General features: G+C 38.3%; 1 long non-coding RNA gene across 1 annotated transcript in view; it reads left to right on the top strand.

Annotated features, from left to right (window-relative positions):
• The first annotated feature begins 3,141 nt into the window (after positions 1-3,141).
• The window catches only part of LOC130596674 (uncharacterized), a 38,772-nt gene continuing 19,743 nt past the window's right edge, over positions 3,142-22,170 (top strand). The window contains exon 1 of the long non-coding RNA XR_008971581.1: positions 3,142-3,207. This is a non-coding gene — a long non-coding RNA (uncharacterized LOC130596674). The remainder of the gene's footprint in view (positions 3,208-22,170) is intronic.

Here is a 22,170-nt window from a genome sequence, read left to right as displayed (position 1 = left end):
CTACAGGTTTGGAATAGTGACTCCTTTCAGATAGATAAATACATCCTGCTGCTAATTTCACTTTTCAATCTGTAACATGTAATTGACATTTCTGTGGTTTAAGCCCAGCTTAAACCATGACCGACATCAAGAAACATTTATAAAATTATAATGTGACTTTTTCTTACATGCCTGTAAAGTCATTTGCATGTTCATCAGACACTGTTTTTTGTTGAAACACTATGCAGCCCTAAACACGGATGTCCCTAAATATGTGTAAAATGCTAATGGTTTGTTTTCATTGTATCTTTGCAAAAATTACTTTTTTTAGTTCTTTTTTACTTATTTGCATTTATTCTACACTTCGTACTATTATTATTTTGAGCAAACATTATTTTCATATGTGGTGATTTTTATGCTGGTAGAAGAGGGTAAATGAGGAAATGTAACACCTGATGATTTCACATCTGAGAAATCAATTTTCTCATTAACATGTTAACAACAGCTGGCATTGGGGATGCATGTTTTATGCAAGGGTTGATTGCAGGGGACTTCTACTAACAAATCTTTGTTATTCAATAAGCTGCAGTCTTTGGGGAGAAAATGCGGTTTAGTGCAGATCTGCTCCATGCTTTAACAGTTTAGAGCTACTACGTGTCATCAGCAGATATTTCAGCTGTATCACAGGAGTGGGAGCTATACAATACTCCTATCAGCAATGACACGTTTACATTTTTTTAAACAAAAGCTTCATACAAAAATCAAATATTCCTGTGTTCCACTTCGTCCCTGCTGTATTTACCTAGTGTGAATAGTGCCTGCACTTTAATTGTCAGGTCTGCACTACACTTTTAATTTGAATGACGGCAACTGTGGCCATTTCTGTATGCTTCTCAGCTCTTACCACCTGCCATGATCCCAAGCAGCAGCCCATCCCAGGCTGAGAATCTCTGCCGAAAACCACCCTTTGCTATTAGCGCTTGTGGAACCTACTCATGTGCTGCAGGTCCTCATCACAGGAAAAACACTTGAGTTAATCCCACAGTTCCGTTTCAAGACCCAAGTCTTCCATCTGTATTGTCTTTAATCCTCTCCCTGGAGGTGAGTCTGAAGAAGGGAATAGTAGTTCACACACTGTTTCCCAGCAGTCTTTGTGCCCTGTTCTCAAGAGGTCTCATAGTAAGAAGCAGAGTCAGCAGAAGCTGTAGTAGTGCTGAGAGAGTTGAACCACGCTGTAAGTTAGCTCTCCAGCAAACTGTGAGGTATATTTTTCTGCCTTTTGGATGTGTGTAAAGGGGACTTTGGGAAGGCAGTAAGGAATAAGCAGTTGAGTGATTCAGGTGCTCTCCTCTGGTAAAATCACTGGGGTGCTGGCCAGAGGCTTAGTAGCTAGGGCTTCTTGTTGTATCATGTCATCTGAAATAGACCAGTGGGATAGACTGAGAGAATCCCTTACCTGGGAAAAGGAGTCTGACTTGTAATAAATGGTCTAAACCAGAGACAAAATCCAAGAAATTGAATTAACTGTGGTGAAGAAAATCTCTGTGAGTTTGAGTGTTGAAAGGGTTCAGATGGGGATTCCAGTAAGTGAGGACTACTGAATTGACTAGTTATAGCAGAGACTTGGACATTCAGTTATTGACTCTAAGAGCTTCACTCAAGATTTTCATATGGCTGTGAGTCAGAAAGCACAAACTCAGCCCTGTGCCCTATACCTTTCCACCCTTATGCCCAAACTAGGAGCCTCAGGCTCTAATGAGTGTTTTTCACATTCCCAGGCTAGTGGGACCTTATTTCTTGCACACAGTACTGCCAACAGTGCAGCGGAATGCAAACACACAGGAACAGCATACTGTTAGCACGTCCAGTAACTTACCCTCTATAGAAACATGAAGGATCTGTATTTAAACTACTTACTCTGTACAGTTCATGGAGTCATGTCCTAGTCATGTGTTGTAAATTCTGTCTCAGTGGCGAGTTCCCCTGAAAAATGTTCAATGTGCGGTAATCTGGCCCGATGCTGCAAATTAGGGGCTGTATTTTGACTATGAGAGCAGGAGTCTGAGTTCTTGTTTCTCTTCTCACAGGAATGAAGTTTGATCTAGCTCTCTGTCCTGGAAAACTGCTTGTCATTGCACACTGGGTGTTCTGGAGAAACCGGTCCCATGTGTCCTTCCCTAATCCTTTACAGTGCTGCCGAGAGAAATTGTTCTCAATGGATTCCTAGTCACAGTGAGAAGTCAGTACTGGTCAACATCACCTTATACAGGCAAAGCTATAGGTAAATTGAGTCCTTCAGACTTTAAACAAAAAACAGGAAGCTTTTTGTAGTCTCTGTTTGTGGTATGTCAGCCAGACCACCAACACAGTATGTGACAAAAGTGTCCTGTCTTCCTCTTCAGGGGTATGCTGAGGACACTGAGGAACTATCCCACTCCTGTAGGGAATATAAAGTGTGCTTTTCCCCATTCCTCTGTGTGTGAAGAGAAGAAAAAATGTCCTTTAGCAACAACCTCAGTTTTTCACTAGTCACTTGCTCAGTAAGCTGGATGTTATTTGCTGTGTTGCTGCAGGTATTCAAATCTGGAAGAAGAGGTGGGTGAGTATCTGGAGCTGTTTAGTTTTAAGAAGTGGAACACTAAACAGTACAGGGAAAATGTTGGGCAACTGGATCAGCCTTCTGTAGGGAACATTTATGATTCCTTTTGGTGATTACTAGAATAAATTTTCTGTGCTCTGGTTTTCATTCTTATTGAAACCCTAAAGGAGCAGTCTGGTACAATCAATTGGAGCAAAACCACATCCTCCTACGTCAAAAAGACTGCAGCAAAGAAATAACTTGACCTACCCTTTAGCACCTGTCTTGCTACCATTTTATTTAAGGAAAGAGGTTAAGCAGCCAGTAATTGGCTTTTGCCTAGAGAGGAAATATACTTGGACAGTGAAGTCAGCTGTGTTTCTCCATCAACATTTGTATCGATTATAAACTTAATGATTGTTCTGCTGAAGGTCATTAGCATTCAGTTTCTCAAATAAGTTTCACAGCAACTTTAGTGAAAGCATTTCTGTTAATAACTTGTAAGCAACAAAACCTACCTGTCTGTGGTGAAACTTACGCAAAGGAGTAGTACAAAAGACAAAGATCTGTGTCTTTTCTCAGTCCTTGTAGAAAAGTGAGGTGGTTGTAGAAGGTAAACATTCTGGCATTTTCTTCTAACACCAGTACAGGTATGTGGTTTCTTATGCTAGCTTTTGGCCATTCCAGGTTATGTATATTTGCAGTAGGAGTATTTCATTTTCCTCTGGTTAAGACTGTACTAAATTTTAGTGTGACTGCTTTCTGATTATCTGCTATTTGCTGTTTTCTTTTGCCTTTCCACTGATAGCTCCTTTGTGCTTGTACAGTCAGCCGTGGTTAAACTTGCTGCTATTAGCAGTTCCCCAAGCTTCACAGAAACACTGAGAAACGTGAAAGAAATATTCAAAGTCTGATCAGGAAAGTAGCTTTGATTGTCTGTAGTTCTTCCTTTATATAGCTTGAAGTTACATTTTCACAGTTCTAGCAAAACCTTTCATTCCGAGCTGAGTAGAAGCTAAGCTTTTGACTTAGCATCTTGATTACAAGGTAGATTTAGAAATTACCCTATTCTTTGCTATTTACGAAACTGTGATTTAATCTTCTATAGGTCTTCTGGTGTACTTGACGTTTTCAACTGATGTCACTCTTCCACTAAATTCTTTTGTGTGGGATGGGAAAGAGAGCCAGAGAATATCAGCAGTAGTGTACCAGTAGGGAACTGTAGTAAAATAGCAGTCTGCACAGCATCTCTATTTAGCATGCTTGCTAACTGCATCATTGTTATGTACAGAAGTTCTATTTCACAAGATCTGTCCTCTATGGTTCCTTTTTCATTTTTTTGTTTATAGCACTGAGGGCACTAAGTATGCCTTTGTTTTTTTCAATTTGCTTGCTTGATTAGGCTTACCCTAATGACCTCATTCTCTCCATCCTTCCAGCTGCCATCTAGAAGAGATGATCCTTTACGAGCAGTTTTTAGTTTTCCTCAGCTCCTGTTCTTCAGTCAGTCATGCAAACCTTTGGCTACAGCAGGAGAACTTTTGCAATTTAAGGATGCTTGGCATTGTCCTCTTTATTATAGCTGCTTGTTAGCATTGTGCTGCTGTCATGGTAATGTCATCCTGGATTTTGAACAGTTTGTTTTCATTTGTGTGGCTTAAACACAGCTAGAAGATTCAGTTTGAACTTGATTTCTGATTATAAATGCGCAAGTCTTCTTCCTGGCACCAACTGAAAATGACTCAATAGGATAGCAGGCAACTTCACAAGCATGTGAGTAAGGATGTTCTAGTAAAGGGGTTGGACAAAATCAGAAATACTGTATGTGGCCTTTCATAGTAGGAGGAGGGGTGGGGACAATCAGAGTCAAAGACAAATTTTCTTCTGGAGTATGACGCTGAAGTGCAACTTCACTGTTAGCTACTTTTAGAATAAAAGGAATCTGGGCAGTTCTAGGGATGAGTAATGAGAAATTAACACTACAAAGAAATAAAGAGTATTCTGAATTATATGTAATAGTCACAAAATATTTTGTGTGAGAAAACTTTGATGAAGGATGAAGAAAGAACCAGGAGGACTTCATCAGCTATTGAGAGTTTGACTTTTCCAATCCTTCTGAAAGGCTAAATACACTTAATTTCCACTGTCACAAGCAGGAGCTGGTCCTCTGTTTTTTAGCTGCTGTGTGTAGGACATGGTTGAAGTAGTTGAATAGTTGGTAAGTGAGGTGCTGGTGTCAAAATATAATTTGTAGGTCACAGTTCAGTGAAAAGTATTCATTTGGTTTCCTGGTCAGCTTGGGCTTTGAGAGGAAAAGGCATTATAAGGTTTTTGTTTTTAAAAATTAAGTGGATTGATTCAAGTGGTACTTCTACCTTAAAATCGTATGTGGAGAGGAGGTAAAGGCAGAATGAAGTGGAATGTGCTATAAAAAAACATTTTCTTGGGTTATTGTGATTAGTTGTCTTTCCTGTTATTATTCCTTTTCCTCTTTAAACTCTTTGTTGCAGTCCCTGACACAAAGGAGTGTGAAACCTTTACCAAGTTGGTTGGGTTTTGGTTGTTTTTTTTTGTTGTTGTTGTTTTTTTGTTTGTTTGGGTTTTTTTGGGGGGTGGGGGTGTTTGTTTGCTTGTTTGATTTTGGGTTTTTGGGGGGAGGTGTGGGGGTGTGCTTTTGTTTTGTTCTGGGGGTTTTTTTGTGTTCCCTTCTCCCTGACTGTTGTACATTCTTATTTTCTCCAGTGGGAGACAAAGTATTTGCAATTGTAATTCCAGGTACTTCTGCCTTTTCATCTTTTTCCGATTGCTCAAGTGCCAGTCCAATGTCATAGGTGAGATGAACCAGCAACTTAACATATATGTGTGCACTCCTTCATGTTTCCCCATATTCTTATTTTCTTTTAAATTGCTTTAATGATTCTATTTTTTTAAGTTACAATTATAGCAGTATTATAAGGTCACATACATCAGAGATGAAAACAATGTGTTTTATTAGGTCTTGCATGTTCTGAACCTGAAATTCCTATGGGCCTGTTTCTAAGTCCATTAAAGTCAATAAAAGAGGCACCTACTGGCAAAACAATTTCCTCTGTCTCCTACAAGGCTCTTTCCAGCAATTTGTTTCCTTCCAAACATCCAAATTAAGGGGGATTTTACTAATGTCTTTTCTGTTTCCAGGAGTTACTGAATATATTTATATATAATAACGTACATACCTATTAATACATAATAAAATGCACACTTTAAGGTCTGAAGTAAGATGAGGAGGTGTGCATGGAATCATGCTAACAAGATTTTCAGGTAGCTTTATCACGTAATTCATAGGACATCGGTGGTGCATCTGTATTTAACTGCTACCTGATAAGTAAAACAAGGAGCCTTCTTGACTTTGCTTTTTGATAACAGGAGAGATTATCTTACTATCACTGTTGTATTAAGAGGCTATTTAATGTTACTTGCTTTCTTCATTGAAAAAGAATTTTTATGGATTGTTCATCATAAAACATTACAGGCAATTACAGAAAAGAAATCTCATCCATTTTAGAAAACTGTCTACTTGGAATGCTCATATGAGACGATATTCTGGCAGCATAGACAAGAATAACAAGCATATAGAAACTCAGTAGAAAAGCTATTTTTTCTAATGGAAGATTTTCTAGAAATATGCCAGCTGTAACTTCCCTCCACCAAGCTTTCCAGAAAACAAATAGTTTTTCCCACAAGTTTGCTGCAATGGTCTGTAAATTGCTGTTCTGTTTCTGCCTGCTCAGTAAACTGTTTTAAAATACATTTGGGATTTATTCACAAGGCCAAAGAAGCTTTCCTGCTACATTTTTCTATATTCCTTAGAGTTTAAGGAAAGAAGAATAGTTGCATTTTGAGGCCTTTTAGAAAAGTACATAATTACGTTTAATATCCATAACCTCTGCAAAACAGATAAACCAGAGCAGATTAAGCATACGGGAGGAATTGAACATTACAAGTAGTAGTAATAATAAAACTCAAAAGTACTATAGCACATTGGATTATTAGAGAAAATATATTTATTTTAAAAGGAGTACAGACTAAACTCTTAAAAGTCACTGTAAGGAAGAATGAAAGGACATGCTGACGCTAGGTTAGGTATTCATGACAATTTCTGAAGTTAATCCAGAAATACTCTGATTACTCTGCTCTAAACTTCTGCCTTTCTAACTAAAAAGCAAAGTCAGCTTTTAATTTTGCATCCAAAAATAAGGTTTTAAGTTTCTTTTTTTATCTTGGCTATCATTTAAAATGCTTCAAAGTTCAAAAATGAGTTATAGTGGAAATAGTCCAGGAAGAGCAGATATAATTTAGATTAAGAATCAGGCTGTGATTTCTGTGTTTGTCATAATTCTAGCAGTAATTTGTAGTGTTGAATATATTTTCCTTGCTTTGATCATCTTATATAATAGGATGTGCTAACATCCTTTTGGGGGTCTGATCCATCAAACTCTTACTGTCAGTGACCTCTCTTCCTGTGTGCTAGAGAAAAGTATTTTTTGTGCTATATCAGCCCTGTTCAGTATTCTTGATACAGCCTAAACCCAGCAGGTTTTGGATTTGAACAGGTGGAAAAAGCTGTATTTACCTAAAAAAATAAGTAAGGAAAAGTATGTTCTTAGTTAATCTGTTTTTAACTAGAGGCAAAAGACAAAAAGTTGCTGAGTGCTGGAAGCATTGAACTGAGTTTGTGAAGACCTGAGTTCTAGTTTGCCTGTGGCACAGCTCAGCTTGGAGAAATTGCTTTCTGTCTCGACTTCAGAATTCCTCTTCTTCTAATCAGCTTTGTAAAATTCTCTGAGATTACCAGTTACATCAACAAATCATTGCTGCTAATGTTGGAAACCAAATGTCAGTGATTTTGTCACAAGCTTTTCTGTGTATGCCTCTCCTTGCAAAAAATGGGATTGCTTTTTATATGCAGCAAATCACGAAACCCTTCTCCTGTTTTTAGTGTCAGACTGGCTCATTTGGCAGAAAAAGAATCTTTTTGAAAATGATCTGACCTTTCCCAATAATTCAGCAATTTCCAGAAGCATTGTGAAGACAACAGAGAGGAAGGCAATTAATTTTCTGAGGTGAAATGATTTAGACTATTTTTTGTGGATTCACCATATATCACCAGCTGAGTTTTGAATAAGCAGTAGCAAAAAGGGAGGAAGACGCATGAAAGCAAAATGTAGTAGCTTAAGATGCATTCTTTACAAATTACATCATTTATTTAGATAAACTCCAAACATTAACATTTGATGACTGTTTTGGAACTTTGGGGAAGGCGCTTAGATTTTTATTACTGTGCCTTTTTTTTAATTATTAATTCTCAAATAATAATGTAGTATAGCGATTGAATGTAATCAGAAAAAGCTAAGTTTATTTTATGTGAAGATGGATCTTGCATGCTCTTTAGCTGTGCTTTGCTCTGCTGCACTGTACTAGGCTGGACTATGCAGTATTACACTATAGCTAATATTAACAAGAGTTGACTGCAAAATTACTTTCTTTGTATACTCTTTCTAAAGGGACTATCATCTTTCATTTATGAGCTGTAATTACCATCTTGCTTAATCACTGTTTGATTTCTCCATTTATCCTGTCCAGCTTAGTGACTGATGTTCAGTGACTCGGCTTGTGGTCATAAATTACAATGCAAAGCAGAAACTGTGCATGGCAAATGCTTTCTTATATCATTTCCATGAGTGTGAGCATGATTTTATCAGACAGATTTTGTTATTTTCTGTAGCAATAGGAAGAGTCCTTCCTCCCCCCTGCCTGGGGAAATTTTGCCTTTAAATGGAAAATTTTCTTAGCAAAAAGTTGAAATTTCAGTGAAAATTTCCTACAAAAACATCAAATTGCTCACTTAGAATGTCTATTTCTGTCAAAAACTACCTCAAACTAATATTTTGACCTCTTACAGTAACAGTTTCTATTGCTTATTAAGTCAGCTACACATTTGAAGTGCATAATTGTTTCATTTTTAATATTTATTTTTATTTTTTTTCAGTGAGTGGGCTCACTGAGCTTTGAACTACTGTCCTGTCAATGCAGGTTTCTCTTCTTAAATATTTAAGGAACTTTGATACTTATGCTCATAGCTGATGGATTAACTCAACTGAGAAGCTGCTATCAACTTATTAATGTAGCAGGGCAGGACCTAGATATTCTTACTATTAAGGCTTCACTTGCTTTACTCTGTTAGCAAGAACTCGAGGGAGGACTCTCAGATACTAAGCTGGATCCTCTCAGAACAAACTTTTCCATTGCTTTTGTGACAGCATGGGGTGGTAATTTGCCTTAAAATATTGCTTTGCTCTTCTGTTTCAGTTACACTCTCCACAAGGATTAAAAATACATAGTCAACTCTACTTAGCTACTAGTTTCTCACTTCTGTAGTGCTTGGCTTTCTGGCATAGCAAAAAAAACATTCTACCATGAATCTAGTGTATTTATGTACGTGGGTAATAAATTTAATGCACACACACATAGCGCATTAACCAAATATAATATTGGTAGGAAAATTGTTTAATGTGTTTAGGTGGGAGGGTACATCTAAGGAAGGACTGTGGCAATTGCCCTCTAATGCAGCTCCTGTAGACACATTCCAGTTTGTAGAGCTGCCTCTGCCTTGCTATTTCTTCCACACTACTTGAGTAGCAATGTCTCATATTTATTGTTCATTAGCTGAGACTTATTTTTGACACGAACTCCTCGAAAGGATTAATTGCAATTTTTCATGAGGAAACTTGGCATTTATTCTTTTCTCTAGGCTACCTTAGCCTTATATGCATTCTGTTATGGGCTTGTCATAGGTTATCCCCCATAGGCAGTTAAGAACTACACAACTGCTCATTCACACCCCCCCCCCCCGTGGTGGGATCAGGGAGAGAATCTGAGGAAAAAAATGAGAAAACTCATGGGCTGAAATAAAGACAGTTTAATGGATAGAGCAAAAGCTGTGTGTGTAAGAAAAGCAAAACAAAGAGATTCATTCATATTTCACATTGGCAGGCATGTGTTCAGCCATCTCCAGGAGAGCAGGGCTCCATCACATGTAATGGTTACTTGGGAAAACAAATGCTCTCATTCTGGACATCCCCACCCTACCCCTTTCTTCTTCCCCGAACTTTTATTGCTGAGCGTTACATCATACGGTATGGAATATCACTTTATATTATTGGGGGTTGTGGTCAGCTGTCCTGGCTGTGTCCCCTCCCAACTTCTTGTGCACCCTCAGCCCTCTCCCTGGCAGGGCAGTTTGCCAAGAAGAAAAGGCCTTGACCCTGTGTAAGCACTACTCAGCAACAGCTAAAACATCCTTGTGTTATCAACACTGCTTTCAGCACAGATCCAAACCAGCCCCATACTAGCTACTATGAAGAAAATTAACTCTACCCCAGCCAAACTGGGATTCTGTACCTACACTCATAATGTGTTATTGCATCCATAATGATAATAGTTGATCATCTGACAATTTCTCTAACCATATTAGTCTGTCAACAGCATTGTTCTCTTTATAAAGGTTACCATTTGTTTAGGATTGGCACCACGTAGCAACCTCATTAAAAATACTTTCTAGCTTTACTGGACCTTTGAAAAAAGTTAATGTGAAAACCCTTTTCTGTCTATATAAACCACAAAGGAAATAGCTCACAGCCTGGGTTGTTTTTTGTTTTTTTTTTTTTTTCACACACATACACATCCCCAGTGCAATGGCTATAATAAGAAAGTAGCTATGAAAAGTACTATGAAAATAATACGGAGATCTGGGATATTTAGAATTAAAATGTGATTCTTCCTTAGCTTTTCTGAGGCAGGCAGGGGAAAAGATAAATCTTTTAATTGTCACATACCCCCTTCAGGCTATTGTTGGGAACTAATTTGTTCTCATACATGTAGCAAGCTCTTGGGATTGAGGTTGTTTTATAAATCTTTTGCTCTTTTAAAACCAATACAGATGGTGAGTGTTGATAAAATGTTTGTTACCTTGCTAAATTGTTCAAATAATTTGATTTTGTCAAGTAGGATTTGTAGTGGTAGGAATGTGTGTAGAGGTAGCATTTGTAGGCTAAAGAAACTGATTTCTTGTGTCTAACAATGTGTTCAGAGTGTTTAATGGATTTGTTCTGGTTCCACAGAGTCCTTCATCACTCTTCCTATAGAGCACACAAATTCTTTTATGGATGATAAAGATAGAGAGATCCTGGTCTGGCTTATGTACTTCAGGTGAATTCAAGCATCACTCTAATGAAATACTTCTATCCCAGAAAGCTGAACTAGTGTGCCCTGCTGCTAAGCAGTTCTTGCCTCATGTTCTTGATTTTGACTGATGTAGTGTGTGGGATGCCCAAGAAGGCAAAAGAAAGGGTAATTGGAGGCTGGAGCTGGGTTAGTAGGCAAAGACAGCCAACTTCCCATTTGGGACAAAAATACAGAAAGCTGAAGAGAGGAAATCCAAAGGAAGGACAAAGGGGTAAAAGACAAAGCAATAAATAGCAGGGAAACAGGAGATTGAAAAAGAGGACTGAAGATAATTAGAAGTTGAAACAATTTTTTTTGGTGCAAGAGTTGGGGGGAGGAAGAAGGACTGAAAATCACACTTTTTTGTCTGTGGTAATCTTAACACTTGTATGATGATACTTTTGTCAGGCATCAATAGTGAGACCTAAAAATATTGAAGTTTTATCTGTCAACACAGAGCAGCTTTGTTTATACTCCTGTCTTTCATTGGCAGGATTTTATTTGGCCTCCATTACCACAGATTCTAGCTGCTTCTCACGTCTCCAAATCTCAAATGAAAGCGTTTGACTTGAGGACTACGAAACACCGCAAGTAATTTTTATTTAGTAAAAACCAAAACAAAACAACTAAACTTTTCAAAGTTTCCACCTGGGAAAAAAATCAATCTCAAGCTCTATGTTGATGTTTTTGTCTTGATTGAGGACCAAATACCTATTGAAATTTCTTGTGGCTGTACACTGAAGGCTGTGTTTCTTTGCATGCTACCTAGCTCCTGCCATCTCTTTACAGGCAGCCAGACACCTTAAAGTTAAAAAATAGCTGGTTGATATTTTTACTTGAAGATGTTCTTCATCCAGTTTCATCTCTCTTACCCCAAGTGCCATCAACGTGCAGGAGTGAACTGTGTTTTTCACTGCTGTCACTTCTTATTTGCGAAGAGCAAACTGATCTTTTTAAAGCAAAGTGCAACCCAACGTTCCAGGTTTATATGACTGACAAATTCATATTGATATGCTAATGTTGTCACCTTTGCGCACATCTTTCCTGTCAGAATGTTCTGCACCCCACAGGTTTTTTTCTTTTTGCATGTCACTTTGTTAATGCAATTTATCAGCTAATCCAGGAATCATCTCCCATCACAGAAAATGTAAATAAATTCTTTGCTGCATATACTCTGCATCTTGTGTCTATGGTGGAATCATATACTATTAGAATGTGTTTTATCATAAATCACTACCAGCAATAGCTCCAGTTCCCATGGAATGGTGCCACTGTATACATATTTTTTTTTTTAAAGCTTGTCAATCTTTACCATTGACTTTATTAAGCAAGCGGTCCAGTGGAAATCTTGCTTCCTTCAGTCCTGTGATGTTAAGTGTTGAAAAGCTGGAGGGTATCCAAAGGAGAGCAGCAAAGCTGGTGAAGGGTCTGGAGCACAGGTCTTAGGAGGAGTGGCTGAGAGAACTGGGGTTGTTTAGTCTGGAGAACAGAAGGCTCGGGGTGACCTTATAACTCTCTACAACTACCTGAAAAGAGGTTGTAGTGAGGTGGATGCCAGTCTCTTCTCCCAGTTAACAAGCAATAGGACAAAAGGAAATATCCTCAAGTTGTGATAGGGGAGGTTTAATTTGGATATTAGGAAAAATTTCTTCACTGAAAAGGTTGTCAAGGAAGGAGTTGAGCCATTATCTGCTGGAGGTATTTAAAAGATGTGTAGATGCGGTGCTCAGGGATGTGATTTAGTGGTGGACTTGGTAGTGCTGGATTAACAGTTGGACTTAATCTTAAAAGTGACGTCCAAACCTAAATGAATCTATGATTCTTTGGTAAACAAGCTTTTGATTAATTTGATCTTCTAATCTACCTTGTATCTGAAAAATAAAGTCTGTGCCAGAAACACCTTTGTTACATAACTGAATATCACTCTCTTGGGAAGAAACGTCTGAGAATTACACTGATATAAGAGAAAAACTGAAGACAGCCTAAATCACAAGAGGGAAAATGAGCATTTGCTTCAGAAAAGCAGGAGGCTGTTGTCGTGATTTAAACAAAGTCAGCCATAAATCATACAGTCGCTCTCTCACTCCCCCCCATTTTTGGCCTCCCCGAGCTCCTGGAGGGATGGGAAGAATCAAAAGAATGCATGGGTTGAGATAAGAACAGTTTAGTAACTAAGGTATAACACAAATCACTGCTGCTACCACCAATAATAACAATGATAAAGGAAATAACAAGGGAAGCGAATACATCACCTCACCACCAGCCAACCAATAATTCGCCCCCCAAGCTCCACCGAGCACCGACCGATACCTCCTCCAACCCCGCAGTCTACTGGCCCTTCTGGGTAACTCCCAGTTACATCCTGGGCATGACGTGCTGTGGTATGGAATACATCTTTGGCTAGCTTGGGTCAGGTGTCCTGTCTCTGCTTCCTCCTGGCTTCCCCTCCTCCCTGGCAGAGCATGAGGCTCACAAAGTCCTTGGTCAGACTACAACATCAGTGTTATCAGCTCTGTTCCCAGGCCGAAAGTCAAAACACTGCACTGCACCAGCTACTAAGAAGGAGAAAAATGACTGCTACTGCTAAACCCAGGACAGCTGTTTATGTTTATGTCTGTCACATTTTATTCTTAAAGGTCAATACAGTTTCTTTTTTAGAAAACGATAAATTACATGGTATAACGATAAGACACCAAACACTAACAAAATATATACTGTCATTGAAGAAGAATGCTGACATTTTGCAAGAGGTGTTGAGGAAATCAATGGAAAACATTGAAGAAGGAAAATTATTTACTTGCAAAAATTAATAAAAGTGGTAATTTTTTAGTTAAACACAGATGCTATCATTCAGGAGAATGAAAGTATTTGCAGTACAGTAACAGCATTCAATAAGGCATTTGAGTTTGGATTTTGATTTAGAGTAGCAGTTGGAGAACAGTGAGCACTTTATCAGCTCAGCTAGTCCAGTGGAAAGTAACAAAACCATGGAAGGAAGTGCTTGGGAGGTCTTGTTTGCATCTGAGCCATGAGTAAAACAAAATTATTAGCAGCTGCTTGAGGACAGTCATTCAGATAATCTCTAAGACATCTAAACTGAGGTAAAGAATTGTACTTTCTGGAAGAAAATGCTGCATTTTTGGTGATTAAATGTGTTGGTTTTGTTAGTCTGTTTTTATGTCTTGGGGAAATATACTCTAGTCCTTCCTTTCGGAGTCTCTGATATGGAAGTCCATGAATAAATTGTGCAGTCTGAGAGGGTTCATCATTGCTTTTATAACAACTTGTGTGCAATGCCTCTTTGCTGAAGGAGATACCATCAGCTCCTTGAAGAAACCGGAAAGACTGGTGCTGATTAGAGGGAAAGGGTAGAGCTGAGAAAATGTAAAGGCACTTGGCTCAGAAGAAGCAGCTAATGGATATATAGAAGCGCAAAGGACAGAGCTTACTGTGTAGCTGCTATCCATTAAAGCAGGCCTCTGTAAAAGAAGCAGAATTAATTTAGAAGGACTCCTCCTCCCCTTCACCCCCACAAACTCTTATTAATATTAGTCAAAGTAAGCTTTTATTAAAAGTTAGTCAAGCTGGTTATTCCCTTTGCCATAAATAAATAGCAATAGCTTTTTCCCCAAATATGATAAAATGAAGATATTTAGCTGGCTGAGAGTGGAGAAAAGTATAAAGCAGAAATAGATAATTTTGCTGTTAATAAAATCTCGCTTGGTGTCTAATTAGCTGTGCTCAGAAATGTAAAGGCCAGCTAGGACAGCAACAGCATTCTGCATGATTTTCACAAAGTCATCGCTTGTCCTTTGATGTTGTTTGAATGCAAAGACTCTAGTTTGTAGGGAAATCTTTTCAAATAGGTAAGACTACCTTTCAAATGGTTCTCTTTTGCAGCTGAAATAGAAAAATAAACTTGCAAGCAATAATTCACAGTAATTATCCAATTGATTTTTCCAGCAGATATTTTTCTTAGAAGTATGTGGAAGGCAAAGCATGACACACGGCTAAAGAAAATATCTCTGGGCTGTGTTCTTTAGGCATTTACCTAATAATCGCTTCCTTTGAATTTTATATTTTTTTGTGAATTAAATAACTAATGTTTATAAAGCTGTTTGGAAATTATACGTAGAAACATTGTACACATGCTCACTGTTCTTATTACACATTAATTTTTGTGTCAGTTATGGAGCCAATCCAGATCCCAATGTTTTTGATAGGACGTATTTCTTGTAGGCTAATGAGTAGGTGAAGTAGTTGACTTTTCATATCAATGTCATGGAGTCATAGGGTGGTTTTCACAGAATGTCCTCCCTGAACTCAAAGGTAAATGCTTCAGCTAGTTCACATTGTTGTTTCAGAGTACTGAAATAATAGCTTAGACTGCCATCATCTTGCAGAGACTGTGAATAGAAATCCCTGCAACTTGGGAATTTTGGTTGCAACTGCTTACCTGTTTACAATTTCAGTTCTGCTTCAACGATAGCACATGGAGGCTGTGTAATCCCATTTCTCAGCTGTTCCTCTTGTGAGAAATATTTACTACTGTGGAAACATACTCTTACAGAGCTTTGTTTCTTGTCTCTTGCACTAGTTGTAATAGTACAGAACAGCCTGTAACACAGAATCATTTGAAGCATCATGTCTTAAGAAACCTTTAAGATGTGCTGAAATGCAAACACCAGTGCTGAAGAGCTTTTCTCAGTGCCAGAGATGAGTGACTAAAAATGGACACGGATGGGGAATATTTGAGGAAAAAGACTTTAGCAAAGAAGAAAATACTAAGTTCTTATATCATCCATTTTATTTGCACTGCTTGGAGCAGATATTGCTAGTATAAGCCCAGTTGGACATTACTTGTATATGTATTTTTCCATATCACTCCAGATCCCTAGTGTTTCAGAATCTTAAATAATCATTGTAATCACAGCTCTGGATTACAGAAGTTTTAAAGAAGATTTTCTTATGTGCTGGTTTCTGATAGATGTCACCAGAAAGTGCAAAACTGCTGTGTTCACATCTCTTGTGTTTGTTCTCCTAAAAGCTAGCAGACTGCTTCTCTGACTTTACTAGTCCATTATGTACAGCAACTTTGCATTGATGTTTGCTATATATTAGTGTGCTTCGTAATTTGTTTCTGTTTTCTTAGAAGGCATTAATTTTCCTTTATAAATGTGCCAGCAATCAGATGTCTCTTAGCTCCATTCATAAACAGGAAAGTTAAGTAGCATTCATTAAACCCTGTGGTAAAACCATGCAAAATATTTGTGTTTTAGGCTTGCATTTCAAGAGCACTAGCTGTCTTTTCCCTTCATGGTGTTGCCGTAGAAGAGTATTAAGAATACTCAGCTGCATGTTTCACTCAATTACAACTGTATTAGCACAGAGAGTGTTATTGTTAAGCTTGCAGGAGTGAACAGGAGATACAGATATGTTGCACAGTGAGCAGTGGGGACACGGAAGAGTCTTTGTGTGCACATGGTAACAACTGTCATGCTTATCTGAAGTCACTCATCTCACTTGGTTTCTCTGGCATGATTTGTTGTATAGACAGTTGCTGCCTGTGAGTCAGAGGTTGAATTAATAATCGACTTCCTGTCGATTCAAAATCTGAGCCTGAGCCTCAATACCTCTTAAACTGCATTTTCTGAATATGTCTTGATACTGCCTTTGAAGCCATTTTCTGTCTTATTTGTACTCAGCTTAACCAGCAGCATAGGCCTTCTTCTTGACAATTCAAAAGAGATGACTTCCCATTGTTCACGTTTTCTGTGCTGCGGCTGCCTGGAACAGATTCATGTTAGAAAATGGCTGGGAGACTAGAGAGAAAGATCTGTCTTTTCCAGGTTGATTCAAGCTGGTGACAGTGCTGTTTGTTAGAAAATTTATTTGGATGGATTCTTGCACAGTTTATTTATCTCTCCTCAGCTTTCTCTCCACTTCTCTATATAGTGACATGAAATGAATAAAATACCAATGCTGAGATCTGTGCAATTTCTGTATCAATTTCTCTCTCTCTTGCTTTATAAGTGTAGATTTTTACTCCAGTTTTCTCTTAAACAAAGACCAGGAAGAAAAACTAATTCCCCTTGATTTCTGGACCATAAAAGGCTGGACACTGAATTTGAAAGGCTTTAAGGTATTCTTCATTTAATCCACAGGTAATTGCAGGAAACAAAAGTAAAAACACTGGTTTTAGGTGTCAAATTTTCAAATATAAAAATGTTGGTTGATAAGAAATGACAATGAATTTTAAAGGAATTGTATTAGAATGTACAATCTTTCAAAATTTCTAAATAACAATTACTTTGCTGGTTTAGCACCTATCCATTTGTATGACCAGTCAAGATAACAGGACCTTAGAGGTTTAGCAGTCATTAATTGCTTTGGCTGTGGTTTTGGCCCCTTTCATGTTCAAGAGGAATGATTCCAGAAGACACATTTTTATTTGAAGAAAAGGTTTGTGTCTTGCATTCGAAGCAACACATTACAGGCTAAATACACAATAGCACAGAATCAAATGGGAGCTGCGTTTCTGGTGTCTGTTTCCAAAGAGACATAATTAGGGAGGAATAGAGGGCAATGAAAAAGAGCAATAAGAACAGAGCACAGAAAAGAATATTTAGTATTCAGTAACAAATTAAATGAAGTCAGGATAAACTGCCAACTGTAGCAACCAAACACAGTTGTATACATTTTTGATAAAATTGCCTAGTTTGAAGAGAGAAGGGGAATTGAAGAAGGTCTTTATAAAGGTCTTTTCCTTCAATGTGATGAAATGATGGTATCTGTTCATCTGTTTCTGTCATGCTTACAGTTTAAAGTTATGAAAGTCATTGTTAGAATTAGCCTTTATTTCACCAGCAAAGATGACTGCACGTGTTTTTTTCGTGGGGTGGGGATCTGTGCAAACACAATTTCTTGCAGAAATTTGGTGTGTAAGATCTGTTTAGAGAAACACAACTAACAGCGGATACTGAAAGCAGGATTTGGAAACTTCAAATGAAAGTGGAAACAAGAATAAAATACCCTTTTTTTTCTTTTTTTCTTCTTTTTTTTTTTTAGTTTAAGAAATATGCCAAATTTAAATTCATTTCCATCCCTGCCATTGTTGGCCAATAGAAAAAAAAGTTACAGCCTTCCAGTATCTGAAGGGGGCCTATAGGGATGCTGGGAAGGGACTCTTCATTAGGGACTGCAGTGACAGGACAAAGGGTAATGGGTTAAAACTTAAACAGGGGAAGTTTAGATTGGATATAAGGAAGAAGTTCTTTACTATAAGGGTGTTGAGGCACTGGAAAGGGTCGCCCAAGGGAGTTGTGAATGCTCCATCCCTGGCAGTGTTCAAGAACAGGTTGAACAGAGCCTTGGGTGAGACGGTTTAGTGTGAGGTGTCCCTGCCCATGGCGGGGAGGGGGTGTTGGAACTTGATCTTCAGGTCCTTTCCAACCCTAACGATTCTATGATTCTATGCTGCTGCTGCAGCTGAAGTGACATGCTTCTCACAGCTTTCATTCCTTGAGCTGATTGACTGAAAAGCTGTTTGTAAATAAGGACTTGAAAAAGAAATTTGGAACTTGAAGCAGAATACAAAGGCAGCTGCCAGTGCTTACAAAGGAGTTAATAAAGCACCTGGAGGTAATTCAAGGGTGTGTCCTGTGTAACCATTGACACTCTACACCACAGCCTTGTGGAAAACTATATGGATAGCTGGAAGATGGCTGTGAGGTATAAGAGAAAACAAACATGGTTCTAATCAGTTGTCTGATTCCTGAGAGCCTTACTATGCTCAGGAGTACACTTCTATTATAAGACCTAGTTTCTTTTCTGTTCAGTGCCATTTTTTATGTAGTTCCTTTGGGATGAACTGTAGCAGGAGAGTAACTGTCTCTTAATTTGCATCCAGCTTCTATTCTGGCAAAGATCAGGATAAGTTTTGCTTCTATTTTTAGCTGAAACAAGCTGTGTTAGGTCCATAGTTCTGCTCTGGACGCAGGGAGTGATGAATAACCCCAATGGAAAACTGTGATCAACACAGGAGCTGCCAGGAAGGTAAATGGGTATCTACTGAGCAGCATGATGTTTGAGAAGAGGGACACGGCATGGAGTTTGAAACTAGATGATCTTTAAGGTCCCCTCCAACGTAAAACATTATATGATTCTATTCTATTCTATTCTGACAACATACCCATATGAAACAAGTATGTAAGGAGAATAGAGTGTTCCAACATTTGTTGACAAGATGAAGCTAGGAGCCCAGGGTTGTACTGAAAACTTTGCCATTTGATTGCCCACTGACTTTGGGCAGCTATTTCTCTTCAATACTTTTCTTTCAAAAGTTCTTTGAAGTCAACACAAAGTATGAAAACTGGACTACCAGGAAAAATACATGAGCACTATTCCTGGTGTATTTTATTCAAATTACTACATGGGAACCATCTCTTCATGTGTTTTGATTTCTTTTCAAAGAGAAATATGGAGGCTAATATTGCAGTAGTTCCTAGAATAAGAATGCGATATGCACATCACTATGTACTGCCATGCCTTCTGCAACCGAAGGTCTTATTCTCTGCATGAGCTAGGTGCTCATCTGCAGTAGCTGGTTTTGTCTGATGGCTGCACGTTTTAGTCTCTTTTTGCAGGGAAAAACTAAATGACATAAACATAATTCATTAACTGAATTCTTTCCTACACTAGGGTTTTTTCTGCAAATATTGCATCAAAAGTGTCTCTCCCTGGGTGCTGAGATCTGCCTGTTCAGTTTGTTTTAGAATATTTTATTATTCTACATATGATGGTGCTTAGCTAAGGTTTTTATTCTCAAAAAATATTGAGAATGTCCCCTGAATGGGAACATTTTTTCTTTCCATTCAGAGCGTATCTAAATTTGATTTACCCCTTCTCTTTTTAAGATGCTATGAAAGTTTAGTGTCACTGGTTTCTTGAATTTATGAATGCATCTGTGACTGAATTTTATCTACTTATTTTTGAAGGTACAAAGGCAATAGACTGAGCTTTTTAAAGTGAGTGTCTACTGACTGTCTGGCAAGTTCTATGATGCCTTGAATTATATTACTTTGATATTAAATTGGCTAGATTTAGAAGTAGTTTCCATACCAAAAGTTACTGCAATTCTAGTGCTCTTTGTATTGGTTAAGATAAGGTTGTTTCATCTACTTTTGCAGTTGGGAAGACTATGACACTCCTACTGTAGCTCACCAAAATTACCACCTGTGGGATTTTGAAGACATCATGTGCATTTCCATGACACTATCTCAAGGGTCAGCAAAAGCATCTATATGATACAAAAGTGATTTGCATTAGATGCAAATGTGATTTGTGGTTAAAAATAGATATAGCTCTAGAGAACTGTTAAGAACAGCAGGGAGTGCATAACTTAAGTGCTGTAAATGGCAAGTGTGGAAATTTATGTCTCTGTAGGAATTATGCAACTCCCACAGAACATCAGAGAAATGCTCTCTGGGATAACCCAGAGTGTTATCCTAAGTGTCAATGTTAATCATAAATCATAAATAATGTCTCTATTTTGTAAGGGAATTTCTGCTTTTCAGTCATGTTTTTATTACTGCTGATCACATAGTAGCCAGCTGGATAAGAGTCCTCATCTACAAAGTGTGCAGCTGCTGTGAAATCCTGTATCTTACTGGATGCTGTAGTAAATCGAATCTGTCTCCAACTTCCTAAAGGTCTGGACCATAAGGGTGCTCTGGACTTGGAACTACTGGTTTGCAGTTGGGCCAGTGTCCACTAAAGGACTGAAGAAGCAGCAAAACCAGTGGTGAGAGCATCTGTGGTCAGATACATAACTGCAGTGCTCATCTCTGTATTTCATTTAATGACTGATAAAATACCATAGAATCATAGAATGGTTTGGGTTGCAAAGGACCTTAAACATCATCTAGTTCCAGCCCTTCTATCATGGGCAGGGACATCTTCCACTAGACCAGGTTGCCTAAAGCCTTATTGAGCCTGGCCTTGAACACTGCCAGTGATGAGGCATTCACAGCTTCTCTGGGCAACCTGTGCCAGTGTCTCACCACCCTCACAGGGAAGAATTTCTTCCCAATATCTAACCTAAATCTGCCCTCTTTCAGTTTAAAGCCATTCCCCCCTAGTCTTATCACTACTTGATCTTATAGAAAGTCCCAGCTTTCTTTTAGGCCCCCTTTAGGGTTGCTATAGGGCCTCCACAGAGCTTTCTCTTCTCCAGGTAGCAGAAACAGGTGTTGCCTGGGAGGGAAGAGGTTACAAGTGACTTAATATGTGTTGGGGGTCATGAAAGAGAATGGTTACCCTTAGACATAAACAGCATTATTTTGGTATATTTAGGCAATACACCTTTTCAATAGTTTATTCCTTAGAACTGGAACATAATTGACTGAACAGGAAGAAAAAGAGCTGATAAGAGTTGATTAAACAACTTATTGCATATTTCTGCAACAAAATTAAAGACGGGGCTTAGAGTGAACATGGAAAAAAAATACATCATGGAAGATACAGTTTATTAGAACTGTGTTACTTACGGTATGCCTATTATATATCGTACAGTCACAGAGGTTTAACATGCTGCAGTATTCAGTGGGACAACATTCAGCGTCTGTCTCTCATTAGTGTTTTTCTCCTTTGAAGGATGAAAAATAACCCCAAAACCAAAACTTAGCAGAAGTCTTGTAGAGAGTCTGAATCTTCATAGGGTCTTTAATTGTATCAAGAACTCTGCACTTCCTTTTCAGAGAACTGAGATTTTCACTGACCTGGCACAGATGGGGAATTTGGATTGCTCTGAATCTCGTAGCTTGGAATCATTAGATTCTTCCTCATGGGATGTTTGCTGCCTTGTACCATCTGATAAGAAACTTACGTGCGGGTGAGCCGCCTATGAGACCAGAAGAGGGATGGGAGTATTTGCAACAGCTGCAAACCAACAGGCCTGCTTCTGTTACTCAGTCAGGGGTTTTGATGATGTTTTAAGGTGGAGGATCCAGAGCTCGGCTATCCTGAGTGAGTCTGAACTCCCACATCTCTCTGGGTGCATTCAGAGACAATTTGGCAAGTAGAGCTACAGTTTTTGTATCTGATATCAAATATATCTCCATGGCACATCTTTTGTTTTGAGAAAACAAAACATGTTTGTTTCATCATGGCTGTACTTGGTGAAAAAGCCAGTTGCTCTGACAACCTATGAAAGACTAGCAGCAATTTCTGACATTTCACGCATTTCTTGCTATTGAGGCTTGACTTTAGATGTCAAACCAAAGAAATAAAAAAAGATTCTTTGAAGAAATGATTTCATGTCAGAAGGGGAAGAAGAAATGAGTGCCATTATT

This window comes from Pezoporus wallicus, unplaced genomic scaffold, assembly GCF_028554395.1.
Source record: "Pezoporus wallicus isolate ANWC-B61680 ecotype Strahan unplaced genomic scaffold, APGP_CSIRO_Pwel_v1 contig_1583, whole genome shotgun sequence".
Taxonomy (NCBI): Eukaryota; Metazoa; Chordata; class Aves; order Psittaciformes; family Psittacidae; genus Pezoporus; species Pezoporus wallicus.
This window is presented reverse-complemented; position numbering and strand designations above follow the sequence as displayed.